Consider the following 14,536-nt stretch of genomic DNA (forward strand, 5'->3'; position numbering starts at 1 on the left):
TTTTAATGTATATAATAGATAGATAGATAGATAGATATATGGATAGAATGTTTTAAATAAAAATCACATTTTCTTCAGAGTGAAAAACAATGCTATTTGAAGTATTTCTTATCACAAATTCGGGTTAGTACAATTAGCTTTGCGCATCTTTTGGTTAGTGCGAGCAAAAGCAAGAACAGGGGTTTTGTAGCGCACGGCATAAACGTCTATGGGGAGAGGGATTTAGTGCACTGGGTCTCCAGATGTTAGCGCATCTGAGTCTTTTGCTAGAGCACAAAACTTTTTATTTCCAACTTGTAATACAAGCGCAAGAATAAGTGCATGTCATAGAGGCTAACTCATCTATCTATTGTATCTAATCTTTAGCTGGTGTGTTTGTTTGTATTTTTGTGTATTTTTGTAAATATATGCTGGGAAAATGGTGCCGATAGACTTGCTCGACGCAGGGTTGCCATAAACCTTCATTTTGAAAAGAACGCAATATCTTTAAAGCACAATAAAGCGAAGTTCAATAAAACAAGGTACGGCTGTATATACTTACATCAACATGTCTAAATATGTGTATGTAGTTGTATATATACATATGTATACATGTGTATTTATGTGTTTATATGTGTACATACATTTATACACAAATAAACACATAAATACACATGTATACACACATATACATATGTATATGTAGTTTGGAGCTCTTTTTACTCAAATAACTGAACAAATTAAAAATAGTTTTTATTCCATTGTAATATTTACAAATGTGTTTTTACTGTGTATGTACTAAAAATATTTTACCTTCCAATGTTTTATACCTGTATGGGATCCAGCACTCACTTTAACTGAAACAACCCCAGGGGTGCACTTCAATATCCAATATTGGTGTTTATATATATATATATATATATATATATATATATATATATATATATACACACAGTCTATCTATCTATCATCTATCTATGTATCTATCTATCTATCTATCTATCTATCTATCTATCTATATATATATATATATATATTCAAAAATAAATAGAACATTTCCTTCTATGTGAAGAGCATTGGAATGTAAAATATGCATAACCACCTTTAGGTTTAGAGGCCTTGGTTAAATGCGGTCCGGTTTGTGCCCGAGCCGTAGGTGTTAGGTTTTTTCTCCATTTGCGCTCTCTATTGAAGACTATGGGGAGAAGAAGTTAGCGCGGTCGCGATATCCAAACTCCTACAGTTCGCGCTCGTCGACTTTCGCTCACACACAAACATTTTACTTTTAATTTGTAATACGTGTGCTAACCCGCACGAGTTAAAATATTACTTTGGGAGGTGTTTGCGGGCAAGCAAAAGCGCTAAATAGTTCACCACTTGTAATCTGGCCATAATTTATATATAGAAGGGGAAAGTCGTGTTCAGCTGGACATCCCAAAAAGTGCATGACAACCATATTTTGCCCTCTTGTAGGGACACTAGTCATAATCACACATATTCATTTAAATCTGTGTGGGTTTAACATGCCTTTTGTGTAATTCTATGATAATAATCAGCTCCATTTAGGGATTGTAGTTATAATACCCCCGAAAAATATAATATTTAGTTTTCATTCTAAATACAGAAAAACAGATCTGGGTGTAAGGTCAATAGGGCATAACCTCAATTTTGATTGGATAACATTTTGGGCTAGATTACAAGTGGAGCACTATTTAGAACTCCCACTCAAGTGTAAACTTTGCTAGAAGTAATATTTTTGCGCATTTCTGATTGTGCGCATATTACAAGTTTAAAATAAAACTTTTGCGCACGAGTGAAACCGGACGCGCACTAACCAAAGGACTTTGAATATTGTGACCATGTTAACTTATTCTACCCATAGACTTCAAAGGAAAGTGCAGATGAAAAAACACCTATTGCTCGCACATTAACCAGACATCGGTTAATTAAGTGGGTTATACTGAAGTGAGTTATGAATATTTAACAATTCAATGTTCTTCACATATTGTAAAATTTTATTTTTATTGTAAATATATATTTTACTTTAACATTATTACATATACAGTATATATGTAGAAATATATGTTCAATAATAAAACATAAAAAAAAAATCTGTGTGAAGAATATAGGAATGTAACATATGTGTGATTCAGTTTGGGGTTCGCACTTTAGGTGTCGGGTTAGTGCACATGAAGAATTACTAATCTTACATTGCGTTATTGAAATATTAAATATTTAAATAAAATAATACAAAGTATTCAAAATTATTATAGATACTGTAAATATATAGGCCATGGATTATTATAGATACTGTAAATATATAGTCCATGGATTATTATAGATACTGTAAATATAAATATATAGTCTATGGATTATTATAGATACTGTAAATATAAATATATAGTCCATAAATTATTATAGATACTGTAAATATACATATATAGTCCATAAATTATTATAGATACTGTAAATATACATATATAGTCCATAAATTATTATAGATACTGTAAATATATAGGCCATGGATTATTTAGCATTTTTTTACAGTATCTATAATAATTTTTATATATAAATAGGATGGAAATACAACCTGCACTAATAAAAAGGCTCCCCTGCATTAGGACTGTAAACATTCTGCTTACACCTATGTATAGACTGGCATTTATGGGCCCCCTCCAGCTCTTGGGCCCTGGGCCCTGGTTCACGCACAGCAGTTAGCTCACCACTTGTAATCTAGCCCTTTGTGAGGATGTTATTGGCACTGAAACAAACAGAACCATTAACATCAGAATGAAACTTGAGATTGAAATAGAGTGTAATACACATTTATTGTCACATTGACCTATTTCTCTCTGTATCCTTTGTTGTAGACGGGATACTTAGGTAGGCTCAGGAGTGAGCACTAAATGGCAGTAATATCTGCACCTGAGAGGTTATACAATTGCATGCTCTATCGGGAAGTTTCATTTTCACTCCCACCTCCATTTAAGAGATTTGTGTCATCTGCAACAACAAATCTATAAAAAAAAATTATATTTATTCAAGGGACACTTAATGACTTGTTGCACCTACTGCAGAGTATTAGACATATGGGAAATGATTCCTTCATGTTTATTTTTGTATTTACTCATTAAAGCCATCACCTTTTGTTCTCAAGGGCTTGCTCATGATATCTCTCTATGCCTTTCCATTGCGGTCTATGGGAACTGTATACTCATATACATGCATATTTATGTGTTAATATGTGTATATACCCATATAGTCATATACATATATATTTATACTTTGCTGCCATCGCTGCCCTACTTACTCCCTTCACTGGTGCAGAAGTCACAGACGGCATCAGAACGAGGCTCCCATAAGAGCCTATGGAATTGAGCGCTTTCTTGCAATGCAAATGCGAGCTCGCGTTCGCATTGCGGCTATCTTGTGTGGTTGTATTACAAAGTGGAGCGCTAATATCACTTTCATGAAAGCGATATATAGCGCACCACTTGTATTCTATCCCTAATTATGGCTGAGGGGGTTCATTGAGCAAAACCTTATAGTTCAGATACAACAGTCTCTCTCTTTCTGTCCCACTGTAAGGTTAATTAGTGCTATTGCCACCTGTTCCCATCTTTTCTACGGATAATACAGCTGTATTTATATTTTAATTATAGGTGGTTTCAGCAGGCTAAAACGGTTATTTCAAACTAAAATAAAATGAAAGGAACTGTTTGCAAACATTACTTTAACTCAATCAAGTAAAACTGATTGTTGGAAACATATTAAAGGGGAGACGATTTTACAGTATAATTTCCCTTTAAATCGTTCTGAAGAGCAGAGGCCAGGCAGGTATGGACCAGTTTGAAAGGGTTTGATTGGTGGTTTTTGCACCAATAAACACCTTTAATATCTACACCATATAACAACAACATTTTGAATATTTGACTTTTGATTTGAAATGAGAAAGGCACATGGTGCTCTAACAATATATTGGGTGCAGAGCGGTCTATAGACATTTATATAGACAAATAGCTAGTGTCAAATTTAATTTTTCAATATTCAGGACAAAAATGTTACATACATGTTACTTACATAGCAGATGAGGTTAAAAAAATACAGAAGTCCATTGAGTTCAACTTACCTGATTTACAATAAATAAGCTACAACTTAACTTAAATGAATACAGTTAGGAAGCCAACCCATTTCTGCTAAGCAATCATATCCCTGAATTTTTGCTTTTAGCTAGAAATGTATCTAAGCCATTTTTAAATTTATCTAAGGTATTGGCATTCACTACCTCCTTAGGTAATGAGTTCCACAATTTGATTTCTCTTACAGTGAAAAAACATTTACGTTGCTGTAGATTGAAACTCATTTCCTCTAGCTTTAAATTGTGACCTCTTGTTACAAACAACTGCCTTGGAATAAACAGCTTGTTTTGCCAACTCTGTATATAGGTTTTTAATATATATATACAGTATATAAAGTAAAAATATCACCTCTCAAGCACCTTTTTTTCTAGAGTAAACAGACCCAGTTTGGCTAACCTCTCCACATAGTCTAAATCCTCTATTCCCCTTATTAGTTTGGAGGCTATTCTCTGAACGTTTTCTAAGTCTGTAATGTCTTTTTCTTAAATTGGTCCCCAGAACTGCACTCCATACTCAAAGTGTGGTCTAACCATGGATTTATATAGTGACAGAATTATGCTTACTTCCCTTGCATCAATGACTCTTTTAATACATGCTAGTATCTTATTAGCCTTAGAAGGCACTGCACTGCATTGTGCACCCATCTTTAGATTTTTATCTAAAAGTACTCCCAAATCCCTTTCCTCTTCTGTTTTTCTAAGTCTAGTTTCATTTAAATAATACATTGCCTTCTTATTTTTTTTTCTTCCAAAATGTAGAACCTTGCATTTTCCAGTATTAAATCTCATTTTCCATTTACCTGCCCATTCTTCTAATTTTTGTAGATCCGCATGTGAAGCAATTTCATCCTTCACTGACCTAATGACCTTACACAACTTTGCATCATCTGCAAAAATAGAGATGTTACTATTTAATGCTTCCTACAAGTCAGACTCATTAATAAAAATATTAAAATGAACATGGCACAGTACTGATCCCTGGGGGACTCCACAAATTACCTTTGTCCAATCTGAGTATGATCCATTTACTAATTTTATTTCAATAATAATTCAAAAATGATGTGGTTGTTCAGTTCAGCCATATTGTGACATTATTCATTGGTTAATGGAAATGTATTAACCTTTTATTCCCTATGGGTAACACCTTTAGGTGACTTAAATGAAGTTACTGTAGCATCCAGTGCAAGTGTAACAAGCCAGCAGCAGCACAAAAACAGTTTTTTTTTAAATGGTCAGGATTGTCAAGTGAAATTTCCAAACATCTTGGGCGAGATTACAGAGACGGCGTAGGTTTCAGAGCAACTGCTACAACCCACGCCACCCGTAAGTTCACCTTGCACATCGGGTGAATCACATATACGGTGCCAACAGATCAGATACTGCCGTAAGTCTGATTAACCCGGCAACGTTCAGAAATGTGCGGAAATAGACATTTCTGGAGTCGCCAATGACTTAAGGCAGTTTATGAACTTCTGGCGCATAAGTAAAAAACAAAAAAAAGTTAAAACACATGTAAAAGTCTAACTCACCTCCCAAAAATAAACCAAACACGTCAAAACCCCTATATCTGCCATCCCCCCATATTGCAACTAATAATAAAATGTATTAACCTCTAAACCGCCATCCCCCACATCACAACTAATAATAAAATGTATTAATCTCTAAACCGCCATTCCCCCACAATGCAATCTACCGATTTAAACTTTTAACCCCTAATCCGCCAACACCCCACAACGCAAAGTACCTATCAACACTATTAACCCCTTAACCGATATCCCCCAAAATGCAAAGTAATTTATTACCCTATTAACCCCTAATCTGCCAATCCCCCACATCGCAAAGTACCTATTAAAACTATTAACCCCTAATCCGCCAACCCCCTACAACGCAATCTACCTAATTAACCTATTAACCCCTAAACCGCCATCCCCCCACAACACAAAGTATTAATCCAATCAATAAGCCCCCTAACCTAACACCCCCTAAGTTAACTCCGATTACATAAATAAAAAAAGACTATTTTCTTAAAAAATTAATTAATAAGGACCAAAATAAAAAAATTGTAACTTAAAATTAAAATAAAAAAATTGTAACTTAAAATTAAAATAAATACAAAATCTGATATTATAAAAATAAAAAAATCTAAAATTACAGAAAAAAATAAACGAAATTATCCAAAATATTTTTTTTTAAACCTAATCTAATACCCCTATAAAAACAAAAAAGCCACTCCAAAATAAAAACACCCCCTAATCTAAGAATAATCTACCAATAGCCCTTAAAAGGACTTTTTGTAGGGCATTGACCTGAAGAAATCAGTTATGTTACATGAAAAAAACTACAAATTAACCCCTAACAGTAAAACGCCCAAACACCCAAAATACAAAAAAACTAACTCTAAAAAAATCTAATCTACCCATTGCCCATAAAGTGGCATTTGTATGGGCATTGCCCTTAAAAGGGCAATCAGCATTTTTGCTGTCCATTAAAAAAAACTTAATCTAAAAAATAAAACACCCCAAAAAAAAAAAAAAACCCTAACGCTAACCCCAAAAAATGTACTCGCCGTTCCTGAAGTCCGGACATCCATCTTCTTCCAGATGGACAACAGTCTTCATCCAGGCGGATCCATCTTCATCCATCGCGGAACCTTCTTCTTTCTTCTGGCCAAAATTCCGATGTGCAGATCCGGAGCGGTGGTCCTCCTCAGCGGCAGTGGTCATCAGCGATGTGGCGGTCCTCTTCATTCGATCGTCCGCTGAACACTGAAGATTGAATGCAAGGTACCCCTTTTATATTGGGGCACCTTGCATTCCTATTGGCTGAAATTTTCAAATCAGCCAATAGGATGAGAGCTACTGAAATCCTATTGGCTGTTCAAATCTTTGAACGATCGCATGAAGAGGACCTCCACGTCACTGATGACCGCCGCCACCAAGGAGGACCACCACTCTGGATCCGCGCATCGGACGATCACTCCGCACCTCCGGCAAGAAGAAAGAAGGTGGTCCTGTGATGTATGAAGATAGATCCACCTGGATGAAGATGGATCCGCCTGTAATGGATGTCGGAACTTCAGGAATGGTGAGTACATTTTTTGGGGTTAGTGTTAGGTTTTTTTTTTATTTCTTGGCAGGTTTTTTTTTTTTTTTAGATTAGGGCTTTTTTTGGTTGTTAATGGACACTAAAGAGCTGATTGCCCTTTTAAGGGCAATACCCATACAAATGCCCCTTTAGGGGCAATGGGTAGCTTAGTTTTTTTTAGAGTTAGGTCTTTTTGATTTTGGTGAGTTGGGTGGGTGGGGGTTGTAATGTTAGGGGGTAATTAGTAATTTTTTATGTAAAAGAGCTGTAAAACTTTAGGGCAACACCCTACAAAAGGCCCTTTTAAGGGCTATTGGTAGTTTAGTCTTAGATTAGGGGGTGTTTTTATTTTGGGGTAGCTATTTTGTTTTTATAGGGGTATTAGATTAGGTTTAAATTTTTTTATTTTGGATAATTTAGTTTATTTGTTTCTGTAATCTTAGATTTTTTTATTTTTTGTAATCTTAGATTTTTTAGTTTAATTTAATCTTAGTTTTTTTTTAATGTAACGCTAGGATTTTTAAATTTTGGTATTTTTACCAAAATTTGGCAATTTAGGGGTTAATAGTTTTAATAAGTAGTTTGTGATGTGGGGGTTGGTGGATTAGGGGTTAATAGTGTAATTAGATACTTTGCGTTTTGGGTGGGTGCGAATTAGGGGGTTAATAACCTTATTAGGTACTTTGCAATGTACTTTGCAATGTGGGGGTTGGCGGATTAGTGGTTAATACATTTTATTTAGTTATTGTGGTGGAGGGATGGAGGTTGACAGGTAGATGTTGCACATGTGTTAGGTGTTTGTTAAAGCTTCTAGGGAGTTACGGTGCTCATATACTCAGCGCAAGGCTTGCTGTGCCTGCCTATGTGCGGCAATCTGAAAATGGAGTAAAATGTCTCCATTTTCGTTGTGTAAGTCCTTGCGCTGAATATGTGATCCCGACTTGCGACACCAGTTCTATGTTAGTTTATTGGAGTAAAAATAGGGGGTGATAGGTGAAATATACATGCAGCACCGTATATGTTATTGGAACATCCAATAAAAAATAGCCGACCCCGGCTTTTGAGGGCAACGCCGCATATGTGATCAAGCCCCTTGTGTTATGCATGATCTGATAAGGACATTGCTGGCTAGTTAAAGAATATTGTAATATTGTACATTTGAATCCTTCCCTGTCTTAAAGGGACAGTCAACACCAGAATTTGTGTTGTTTAAAAAGAGAGAAAATCCCTTTATTACCCATTCCCCAGTTTTGCATAACCAACACAGTTATAATAATTCACTTTTTACCTCTGTTATTACCTTGTATCTAACCCTCTGCAAACTGCCTGCTTATTTCAGTTCTTTTGACAGACTTGTATTTTAGCCAATCAGTGCTATCTATATAAAACTGAACTAATGCCCTCTAGTGGTGAGAAACTGTCAGATTAGAGGTGGCCTTCAAGGTCTAAAATATTAGCATATGAACCTCCTAGGTTTAGCTTTCAACTAAGAATACCAAGAGAAAAAAGCAAAATTGGTTACAAAAGTAAATTGGAAAGTTGTTTAAAATGACATGCCATATTTGAATCATGAAAGTTTATTTTGGACTTGACTGTCATAACAGTTTTAACAGCAATAATAAATCAATTGACTTTTGCACTGCACATATTTGCTTATTCCTTTATTCGTTCCTTTATATATTTTTTTTAAGGCTTTTCATCGTCAGCCTATCACATTGGCACATTTATAGCCCTTTAAGAGGGCCTTGAAAATATCTTATTTTTTTTTAATTATATTGTATTATATTCTATCATACATTAGCCTGTCCTGTTTTTATACAGATTGACACATATTGTATCACATTTTAATATTATTCACATTTTATATTCTTGACATACTGTATCATTTTAATCCCTCGTGTTTTTTTTTTCTTTTTAGCCTATCATAGTGCCACTGTTATGGCCCTTTAAGAGGGGGCTGCCTGGGAAGGTATAATGAATAGAATTCTGATCATGAGATTAGTCACAAGTACTATTTTGTCATGTGATTTTATTGGAAGATTCTGATTTGTCAGCTGTGATTTTAAATGATTGTTTAATGCTTGTATTGACAAAACTGATGAAGTGACCATTTGTAGGCTGAATAACTGCTTGCAGTGTAATGAGTGTTGCACGTGGCTTTATTAAAGGTTTTTAATTCTTCGAACTGTTGGAAGATTTTTATGTGTGCTTTTTATACCTTGGTGTGATTGGATGCAAACAATTAAAGATCCAAGATTTATGGAGCCTGGAAGTAGATGCTACTTTATATACTGACTGAGATGCCTATCTGGTCCTGAGAGAGCTGTCTGCCTTTGTGAGAGGAAGAGTGTGGAGATATTGAATTGAACATTTTATTTGCTACAGACTGTTGTGCTTTTGTTGCTATTTATTCTGGGATATAACATGACAAACTGACAGCAAAGACTGCAACATCCTCACAATTCCACCAGGTGAAAGTTAAAGGGACAGTCTACTCCAGAATTGTTATTGTTTAAAAAGATAGATAATCCCTTTATTACATATTGCCCAGTTTTGCATAACCAACACTGTTATATTAATACACTTTTAAAATTTAATTATAAAATAAATTGGAAAGGTGTTTAAAATTACATGGCCTATCTGAATTATGAGAGTTAAATTATGACTAGACTGTCCCTTTAAGACACTGTGTATTTTAGGGATGGGCCAATGTGGCTAAATCGAAATTCAAATGGTAGAACGAATATTTATTTAGATATTCTCTTTACACAATCGAATATCGCTAAGAATGAAAATTCTTTAAAATTCAAAAATCAAATGTTATTTTTGAATAAGAATGCTTCTTTTGAATTTGAATGTTGCTTTTGAATTTGAATGTTCATAATACTTCAAATATACACATTTGAATTTGGAATGTATATATTCGATATATTATGAACATTCGAAATTGAAATGGATCTGCATTATTTCTTATTAGCTTTTTAAAATTTGATTTTATATTCAAAAATAACATTTGTATATTTAAATGTATATTACTGAATGTTAATTAAAATTCGAATACCAGTATTTGAAATTAGTTTCGAATGGACGAATGTATAAAAATAATTGTTTTTAAATTTCGAATGTTGCTAAATATTTACCCCTCCCTAGTATTAAAGTTGTTTGTCACACTTTTTCTACACAACAGATGAGCTCTGACTTTTTCGATTTGGAAATGATTGATTACTGATCTCACATATTTTAGCTTGAATTAGAAAGATTATTTCAGATATACATTTACATGAACCTGCCTTTAAAGGGCTCATGAGTAGTGCATAGAAAAATACACCTGGGAATGTATTATATGATCAAACCTTGTGTGATGTGTCATATGGCCTTGGTGATGAATTGATGTTGTCAAGACAAAATGATGTACAGCTCTTGTAAATGAATAGACCAAATGAGTACAGTCTACACCTATATGAAAACCCAAGAAAAGTTACAGAGGACAATTACCTGGAACTAGAAAGACTGAGCTATTAGCACAGGAATGTTCCATTGGCACAGTATTTTATATGTAATGTCCATCATTCTCTCTACATGCTGGACAGACACCTTGGGGCAGCCAGACTGTTTAAAGTGACAGCAGGCTTTTATTACAAGTGGGACAAATAAACATTAAACATTCTTGTTTCAGATAGAGAATTCCAAATTACTTATATAATCTATTGTGCTTTGTTCTCTTGGTATCCTTTGCTAAAGAGATTCTTTACTTTATCCAATCTATTTAAGATTAATTTTGACTTTACTGACGCTTCAATTTCTGTGAACTTGATACTTTTGTTTCATTTTATATAATAAATGTACAATTAGATACACTGGGTGGCACCCTTTATTCTGTTTGCTTTGGCAGTGTTGTATGGCAGTAGTATTAATAGGATTAGCAGTATTAATAGGACCAGCAGTATTAATAGGATTAGCAGTATTAAGAGGACCAGTAGTATTAATAGGACCAGCAGTATTAAGAGGAGTAGCAGTATTAATAGGGCCAGCAGTATTAATAGGATTAGCAGTATTAAGAGGACCAGCAGTATTAAGAGGATTAGCAGTATTAATAGGACCAGCAGTATTAATAGGACCAGCAGTATTAATAGGACCAGCAGTATTAAGAGGAGCAGCAGTATTAATAGGACCAGCAGTATTAAGAGGAGCAGCAGTATTAATAGGATTAGCAGTATTAATAGGACCAGCAGTATTAAGAGGAGCAGCAGTATTAAGAGGACAAGCAGTATTAAGAGGAGTAGCAGTATTAAGAGGAGTAGCAGAATTAAGAGGAGCAGCAGTATTAAGAGGAGTAGCAGTATTAAGAGGAGTAGCAGTATTAAGAGGAGCAGCAGTATTTAGAGGAGCAGCAGTATTAAGAGGAGCAGCAGTATTTAGAGGAGCAGCAGTATTAAGAGGAGTAGCAGTATTAAGAGGAGCAGCAGTATTAAGAGGAGCAGCAGTATTTAGAGGAGCAGCAGTATTAAGAGGAGCAGCAGTATTAAGAGGAGTAGCAGTATTAAGAGGAGCAGCAGTATTTAGAGGAGCAGCAGTATTTAGAGGAGCAGCAGTATTTAGAGGAGCAGCAGTATTAAGAGGAGCAGCAGTATTAAGAGGAGCAGCAGTATTAAGAGGAGCAGCAGTATTAAGAGGAGTAGCAGTATTAAGAGGAGTAGCAGTATTAAGAGGAGTAGCAGTATTAAAAGGACCAGCAGTATTAATAGGACCAGCAGTATTAAGAGGAGTAGCAGTATTAAGAGGACCAGCAGTATTAAGAGGAGTAGCAGTATTAAGAGGAGTAGCAGTATTAATAGGACCAGTAGTATTAATAGGATTAGCAGTATTAATAGGACCAGCAGTATTAAGAGGAGTAGCAGTATTAAGAGGAGTAGCAGTATTAATAGGACCAGCAGTATTAAGAGGAGTAGCAGTATTAAGAGGACCAGCAGTATTAAGAGGAGTAGCAGTATTAAGAGGACCAGCAGTATTAAGAGGAGTAGCAGTATTAAGAGGAGTAGCAGTATTTAGAGGAGCAGCAGTATTAAGAGGAGCAGCAGTATTTAGAGGAGCAGCAGTATTAAGAGGAGCATCAGTATTAAGAGGAGCAGCAGTATTAAGAGGAGTAGCAGTATTAAGAGGAGTAGCAGTATTAAGAGGAGCAGCAGTATTAAGAGGAGCAGCAGTATTAAGAGGAGTAGCAGTATTAATAGGACCAGCAGTATTAAGAGGAGTAGCATTATTAAGAGGACCAGCAGTATTAAGAGGAGTAGCAGTATTAAGAGGAGCAGCAGTATTTAGAGGAGCAGCAGTATTAAGAGGAGCAGCAGTATTTAGAGGAGCAACAGTATTAAGAGGAGCAGCAGTATTAAGAGGAGCAGCAGTATTAAGAGGAGTAGCAGTATTAAGAGGAGCAGCAGTATTAAGAGGACCAGCAGTATTAAGAGGAGTAGCAGTATTAATAGGACCAGCAGTATTAAAATAAGCAGCAGTATTAAGAGGAGCAGCAGTATTAAAACTAGCAGCAGTATTAAGAGGAGCAGCAGTATTAAAATGAGCTGCAGTATTAAAACTAGCAGTAGTAATAAGAGGAGCAGCAGTATCAAAAGAAGCAACAGTATTAAGAGGAGCAGCAGTATTAAGAGGAGCACCAGTATTAATAGGACCAGCAGTATTAAAAGAAGCAACAGTATTAAGAGGAGCAGCAGTATTAAAAGGAGCAGCAGTATTAAGAGGAGCAGCAGTATTAAAACTAGCAGCAGTATTAAGAGGACCAGCAGTAATAATAGGACCAGCAGTATAGCAGTATAAAAACTAGCAGCAGTATAAAGAGGAGCAACAGTATTAAGAGGAACAGCAGTATTAAAATGGCCAGCAGTATTAAGAGGAGCAGCAGTATTAACAGGAGCAGCAATTTTAAGAGGAGCAGCAGTATTAAAAGAAGCAGCAGTATTAAGAGGAACAGCAATATTAAGAGGAGCAGCAGTATTAAAAGGAGCAGCAATATTGAGAGGAGCAGCAGTATTAAGAGGAACAGCAGTATTAAGAGGAGCAGCAGTATTGAGGAGCAGCAATATTAAGAGGAGCAGCAGTATTAAGAGGAGCAGCAGTATTAAGAGGAGCAGCAGTATTAAGAGGAACAGCAGTATTAAAACTAGCAGCAGTATTAAGAGGAGCAGCAGTATTAATAGGACCAGCAGTATTAAGAGGAACAGCAGTATTAAGAGGAGCAGCAGTATTAAAACTAGCAGCAGTATTAAGAGGACCAGCAGTATTAATAGGGCCAGCAGTATTAAGAGGAGCAGCAGTATTAAGAGGAGCAGCAATATTAAGAGGAGCAGCAGTATTAAATGGAGCAGCAATATTGAGAGGAGCAGCAGTATTACAAGGAGCAGCAATATTGAGAGGAGCAGCAGTATTAAGAGGAACAGCAATATTAAAAGGAGCAGCAATATTAAGAGGAGCAGCAGTATTAAAAGGAGCAGCAGTATTAAGAGGAGTAGCAGTATTGAGAGGACCAGCAGTATTGAGAGGACCAGCAGTATTGAGAGGACCAGCAGTAATAAGAGGAGCAGCAATATTAAGAGGAGCAGCAGTATTAAAAGGAGCAGCAATATTAAGAGGACCAGCAGTATTAAGAGGAGCAGCAGTATTAAAAGGAGCAGCAGTATTAAGAGGAGCAGCAGTATTAAAAGGAGCAGCAGTATTAAAAGGAGCAGCAGTATTGAGAGGACCAGCAGTATTAAGAGGACCAGCAGTATTAAGAGGAGCAGCAGTATTAAAAGGAGCAGCAGTATTAAGAGGAGCAGCAGTGTTAACAGGAGCAGCAGTATTAAGAGGAGCAGCAGTATTAAAAGGAACAGCAGTATTAAGAGGAGCAGCAATATTAAGAGGACCAGCAGTATTAAGAGGAGCAGCAGCATTAATAGGACCAGCAGTATTAAAAGGAGCAGCAGTATTAAGAGGAGCAGCAGTATTAAGAGGAGCAGCAGCATTAAGAGGACCAGCAGCATTAAGAGGACCAGCAGTATTAATAGGACCAGCAGTATTTAAAGAAGCAGCAAGTATTAAGAGGACCAGCAGTATCAATAGGACCATAGCAGCAGTATTAAGAGGAGCAGCAATATTAATAGGACCAGCAGTATAGCAGTATAAAAACTAGCAGCAGTAATAAGAGGAGCAGCAGTATTAAAAGAAGCAGCAGTATTAAGAGGACCAGCAGTATTAATAGGACCAGCAGTATTAAGAGGAGTAGCAGTATTAATAGGACCAGCAGTATTAAAAGAAGCAGCAGTATTAAGAGGAACAGCAGTATTA

At 35.8% G+C, this 14,536-nt stretch overlaps 1 protein-coding gene across 1 annotated transcript in view; it reads right to left on the bottom strand.

The window, feature by feature from the left end:
• FBXO41 (F-box protein 41) overlaps positions 1-14,536 on the bottom strand; it is a 166,726-nt gene that overhangs the window by 87,697 nt on the left and 64,493 nt on the right. The window lies entirely within an intron of this gene.

This window comes from Bombina bombina, chromosome 2, assembly GCF_027579735.1.
Source record: "Bombina bombina isolate aBomBom1 chromosome 2, aBomBom1.pri, whole genome shotgun sequence".
In the NCBI taxonomy this organism is placed as follows: Eukaryota; Metazoa; Chordata; class Amphibia; order Anura; family Bombinatoridae; genus Bombina; species Bombina bombina.